Source organism: Dipodomys spectabilis, unplaced genomic scaffold (assembly GCF_019054845.1).
Source record: "Dipodomys spectabilis isolate Male_0828 unplaced genomic scaffold, ASM1905484v1 ptg000511l, whole genome shotgun sequence".
In the NCBI taxonomy this organism is placed as follows: Eukaryota; Metazoa; Chordata; class Mammalia; order Rodentia; family Heteromyidae; genus Dipodomys; species Dipodomys spectabilis.
The window spans coordinates 1,144,554-1,150,553 of NW_024871188.1; positions in this window are offsets into that span (position 1 = coordinate 1,144,554).

The following is a 6,000-nucleotide window of genomic DNA, read 5'->3' on the forward strand; positions in this document are numbered from 1 at the left end:
TAGTGCTGGTCCTGTTGTTTTGTCCCTGTCTGCTTTTGGCTAACACTCTACCAATTGAGTCACAGCTCTACTTCTGGCTTTTTTGGGTAGTTTATTGGAGATGTCACAAATTTTCCTGCCTAGGTGGCTTCAAAACACAACCTTCAGATCTCAGCCTCCTGAACAGCTAGGACTGTAGGCATGAGACACAGGTACCAAGCATTTTTTCTTAAGCTTCTTTCAGTATTCCCTCCTGAGGTTCTTGGCTTTCTTCTGACCTTCCAAATTTTCTCTTTGTTAACAATGTTCCAAAACATCTGTGATTAGGTCAGGAATCTATTTACTTTTTTTTTTCTTTTCTGGTCATGGGGCTTGAACTCAGGGCCTGGGTGCTGTCCCTCAGCTCTTTAGCTCAAGGCTAGCACTCTACCACTTGAGCTATAGCACCACTTCTGGTTTTCTGGTGGTTTATTGGAGATAAGAGTTTCATTGGCCGAGTGCCAGTGGCTCATTCCTGTAATCCTAGCTACTCAGGAGGCTGAGATCTGAAGATCACAGTTCAAAGTCAGCCCAGGCAGGAAAGTCCATGAAACTCATCTCCAATAAACCACTAGAAAACTGGGAGTGGCACTGTGGCTCAAGTGGTAGAGTGCTAGCCTTGAACTGAAGAGCTGAAGGACAGCACCCAGGCCCAGGTTCAAGCCCCACTAATGACAAAAAAAAAGAAAAGATAAAAGAGTTTCACGGACTTTCCTGCCTGGGCTGGCTTTGAACGGCAATCCTCAGATCTCAGCCTTCTGAGTAGCTAGGATTACAGGCTTGAGCCAGCAGTGCCCAGTGTTCCCTGAGCTTCTTTTGCTCAAGGCTAACATTCTACCACTAGAGAAACAGTGCCACTTCTGGCCTTTTCTGTTGATTTGGTACTAAGAAATTGAACCCAGGGCTTCATGCAATCTAGGTGAGCCACTAAGCCACATTCCCAGCCCCTAACTTTGTGTGTGTGTGTGTGTGTGTATAATAAAACCAATTATTTATTATATATATATATGTATATTTTGGGGGGGTCCGGTCGTGGGGCCTGAACTCTGGGCCTGGGCGCTGTCCCTCAGCTCTTCAGCTCAAGGCTAGTGCTCTACCACTGGAGCCACAGCGCCACTTCTGGCTTTTTTCTTTTTGCTTATGTGGTGCTGAGGAATCAAACCCAAGGCCTCATGCATGCAAGGCAAGCGCTCTACCACTGAGCCACCTTCCCAGCCCCCTTAATATATATTTTTATTGTAAAGATACTGTACAGAGGGTTACAGTTACATGAGTAAGGTAATGAGTACATTTCCTATTGAGCATTGTTACCCCCTGCTTTGTTTTTCCCCTACCATCCCTTTCCTCCCCACCTTCCCAACTCCTTCCTCCCCACCCAAACATGTAAAGTTCATTTTCAACAGTGTCTTGTACATCTCTCATTGTTACAATGGGTCAACCTGTATCTTTGTTTCAACATTTTGTTATTTCCCTTCCGCTCCCCAAATTAGAAAAATGTATATACCCAACTTTTGTTTTTTTTATTATACTTACTGGCTTATGTTCTTCTGTGAGTTGTTCTTGTTCTTGTTCTTGTTCTTGGTTGTAGGGCTTGAACTCTGGGCCTGGTGCTGACCCTGAGCTCTTCAACTCAAGGCTAGAACTCTACCACTTGAGCCACAGCACCACTTCTGGTTTTCTGGTGGTTAACTGGAGATGAGTTTCATGGACTTTACTGCCCAGGCTGGCTTTGAATCTTGAGCCACAGATCTCTGCCTCCTCAGTAGCTAGGATTACAGGTGTGAGGCCACTAGCTCCTGGCTTCTTCTGTGTTTTTAATATGATTTTATCAATATGAAGAAATTGTACAGTGGGGTTACAATTTCATAAGTGAGATAATGTGTACAAATATTCTTGGACAATATCACTCCTTCCTTTGCTTTTCTCCAGCTTTTGGTTTTCTTTTTTGGTTGTACTGCAGCTTGAGCTCAGGGCCTGTCTTTCATTCTGATGAAGTTCCATTATGTGAGCCACATCTCCAGACTGCTTTTTAGGGGGCAGGTTATTTTGTAGATGGAAGAGTCTTAAGCACTTTCTGCCAGGGCTGGTTTCCAACTCTGAATAGCCTTCTGATTAGCCAGGATTACAAGTGTGAACAACTGGCACCCAGACTTTTTTTTTATTTTTTTATTTTTTTTTTTTTGTCGGTCGTGGGGCTTGAACTCTGGGCCTGGGCGCTGTCCCTCAGCTCTTCAGCTCAAGGCGAGCGCTCTACCACTTGAACTACAGCGCCACTTCCAGTTTTCTGGTGGTTTATTGGAGATAGGAGTCTCACGGTCTCTCCTGCCCGGGCTGGCTTTGAACCGCGATCCTCAGATCTCAGCCTCCTGAGTAGCTAGGATTACAGGCGTGAGCCACCAGCGCCCGGCTTTTTTTTTAATTAAAAACTGTTTGTTTGTTTTTTACTTGATTGACATACTTGGGCATTCTATTCCTTAAGATGCTGGATGTTAGCTAGGTGCTGATGGCTCATGCCTGTAATCCTAGCTGAGATCTGAGGATCGAAGTTCAAAGCCAGCCTGAGCAGAAAAGTCCATGAGACTCTTATTTTCAATAAACCACTAGAAAAAAAATAAACCAGAAGTGGCATTGTGGCTCAAGCAGTAGAGCACTTGCCTAGAGCTGAAGAGCTCAGGGACAGTGCCCAAGCCCAGAGTTCAAGCCCCATGACCAATCAAAAAAAATAAAAAAAAAATAAAGATGCTGGATGTTGGGGGGGGGGGGGAACCTACCCCCCAAAAAAGCTTTAGAATATAATAGAAGTTCAAAAACCTGAAGCCAGGTGGGGGCTGGTGGATCATGCCTATAATCCTATATATTCAGGAGGCTGAGCTCTGAGGATCCCAGCTCAAATCCAGCCCAGGCAGAAAAGTTTATAAGACTTTTATCTCTAATCAACTACTCCGAAACAGCTGGAAGTACTGGGTGCTGGTGGCTCACACCTTTAATCCTAGCTACATAGGAGGCTGAGAACTGAGGATGGAAGTTCAAAGCCAAGCCAGGCAAGAAACTCCCTGTGAGACTCTAATCTACAACTAACCACCAGAAAACCCAAGTGGTGCTGTGGCTCTAGTGTTAGAGTCCTTGCCTTAAGCTGAAGAGCTCAGTGACAGTGCTGGGTCCAGAGTTTAAGCCCCACAACCAACCCCCACCCCCCCCACCCCCAAAAAAAGCTGGAAGTGGCTCTGGCTCTGATGCTCAAGTAGTAGAGTGCTAGCATTAAACAAAAGAGGTCAAGGGCCAGGCTGGGAAGGTGGCTCAGTGGTAGAGTGCTTGCCTTGCATGCATGAGGCCCTGAGTTTGATTCCTCAGCACCACATAAGCAGAAAAAAAAAAGGCTGAAGTGGCCCTGTGGCTCAAGTGGTAGAGCACTCGCCTTGAGCTGAAAAGCTGAGGGAGGAAGGCAAGATATAGAAAGCCAAGATGCCTTACAATAGATGAGTGGATAAAAAAAAATGTGGTAACTATAGATAATGGAATTTTTTTTTTTTGGTTTTTTGGTCAGGTTGTGGGGCCTGAACTCTGGGTCTGGGCGCTGTCCCTCAGCTCTTCAGCTCAAGGCTAGCGCTCTACCACTTGAGCCACAGCACCACTTCCGGATTTTTTCTTTTTACTTAGGTGGTGCTGAGGAATTGAACCCAGGGCCTCATGCATGCAAGGCAAGCACTCTATCACTGAGCCACCTTCCCAGCCCTACATAATGGAATTTTACACAGCCATTAGAAAGAAAAAACAATGTCATTTGCAGGGAAATGAATGGAAGTAAAATAAATCATATTAAGTGAGGTAAGCCAAGCCCAGAGAGATAAATGGCACATTTTCTGATTTGCAAAAATTAGGCCTAGGGCTGGGAAGGTGGCTCAGTGGCAGAGTGCTTGCCTTGCATGCATGAGGCCCTGGGTTCGATTCCTCAGCACCACATAAGCAGAATAAAGCCAGAAGTGGCGCTGTGGCTCAAGTGGTAGAATGCTAGCCTTGAGCTGAAGAGCTGAGGGACAGCGCCCAGGCCCAGAGCTCAGGCCCCATGAGTGGCCAAAAAAAAAAAAGACCTAAAATACACTGGGATATGATTTTTTTTTTTTTATTTGTCAGTCTTGGGGCTTGAACTCTGGGCCTGGGCGCTGTCCCTCAGCTCTTCAGCTCAAGGCGAGCGCTCTACCACTGGAGCTACAGCGCCACTTCTGGTTTTCTGGTGGTTTGATCTCAGCCTCCTGAGTAGCTAGGATTACAGGCGTGAGCCACCGGCACCCGGCATGATTTTTTTTTTAAAGTCATGAGACCAAAAGAGGATACTCAGGAGAGAAACAGAAAGGCACGAGGGCTAAGTGCCTTATCATATTTATATAAAATAATGCACATATGTAAATAAACTCCAACATATGGAAACAAATCTCTTTTCTTTTTAATTTTTATTTATAATCTTTATGTTTTGATGATTCTGTCTACTTTTCCTCATGTATGGTGTATTCAGAGTATATCTCCAGAAGGGTTGTGGGTACAGAACTGGAGGGAAAAAGGGTGAAAGGGTAGAACACTTGGTAGGTGTGACGTACCAACACCAACCTTGATTGTAAAATCTTGTGGGCATTCATCCACTCTCTCATGGATGCTAGAAACTCAGGTTCTCAACTTGGGACTATCACTGAGCCACACCTCCACTTCAGCTTTTTGGTGATTAGTTGGAGACAAGAATCTTAAAGACTTTCCTGCCCAGGCTGGTTGTTTTTTGTTTTGTTTTGTTTTGTTTTTTTTGGGTCTGGTCATGGGGCCTGAACTCTGGGCCTGGGCGCTGTCCCTCAGCTGTTCAGCTCAAGGCTAGCACTCTACCACTTCCGGCTTTTTTCTTTTTGCTTATGTAGTGCTGAGGAATCGAACCCAGGGCCTCATGCATGCAAGGCAAGCACTCTACCACTGAGCCAACTTCCCAGCGCCCCAGGCTGGTTTTTAACTGTAATCCTCAGATCTCAGATTCCAAAGTAGCTAGGATTATAGGTGAGAACCACATCCATTCTCTTATTTACACTGCTACTTCTGTGCCTGGTCTTTTTTTTTTTTTTTTGTCGGTTGTGGGGCTTGAACTCTGGGCCTGAGTGCTGTCCCTCAGCTCTTCAGCTCAAGGCGAGCGCTCTACCACTTGAGCTACAGCGCAACTTCCGGTTTTCTGGTGGTTTATTGGAGATAGGAGTCTCATGGTCTTTCCTGCCCGGCCTGGCTTTGAACCTCAATCCTCAGATCTCAGCCTCCTGAGTAGCTAGGATTACAGGCGTGAGCCACCAGCGCCCAGCTTGTGCCTGGTCTTTTGAGCAAAGGATTCATCGCTGATGAAAGTGAATTATACAACTCATGGGTGGAGACAGGAGGGAAGGACTGGGAGAGGATGAGGGAACAGAAAACACTGTACAAAAGGAAATGTACGTGTCACCTGACTCGTCATTGTAATCTCTCTGAACATCACCTCTAAAATAAAAATAAAATAAATTAATAATTAAGAGAAAGGAAGGAAGGAAGGTGGAAGGCAGGTTTCAAGCTGTAGAATGCTAGCCCTGAGTGAAAAGGCTCAGGGACAGCACCCAGGCCCTGAGTTCAAGCCCCAGGACTGGCAAAAATGAAAAAATAATAAAAATTTAAAAAAAGAAAAGAAAAGAAAGGGAAGTAAGGAAGCAAGCTACCAATGAATTTCGGGAATCTGAAACCAGGCCAACATCCTTGCAGATTCAGAGGCTCAGAAGCATCAGGTGTGTGCAGTTTCCATGGAAACTCTCTGGCCAAATCCTCCTGGCAGCAGTGTTGGGCGGATGGGTGGGACCTGGGGGGCTCCGCCCACACTCGTCTCTGAGAGCCAATAATAGGCTGGAGCGACGCCCGTCATCAACGAAAATGGGTGGAGCCTCAGGGCGCAGGCGCCTGGCCGTCGGTGCGCACGCGCCCTCCCAGCATGCCTCG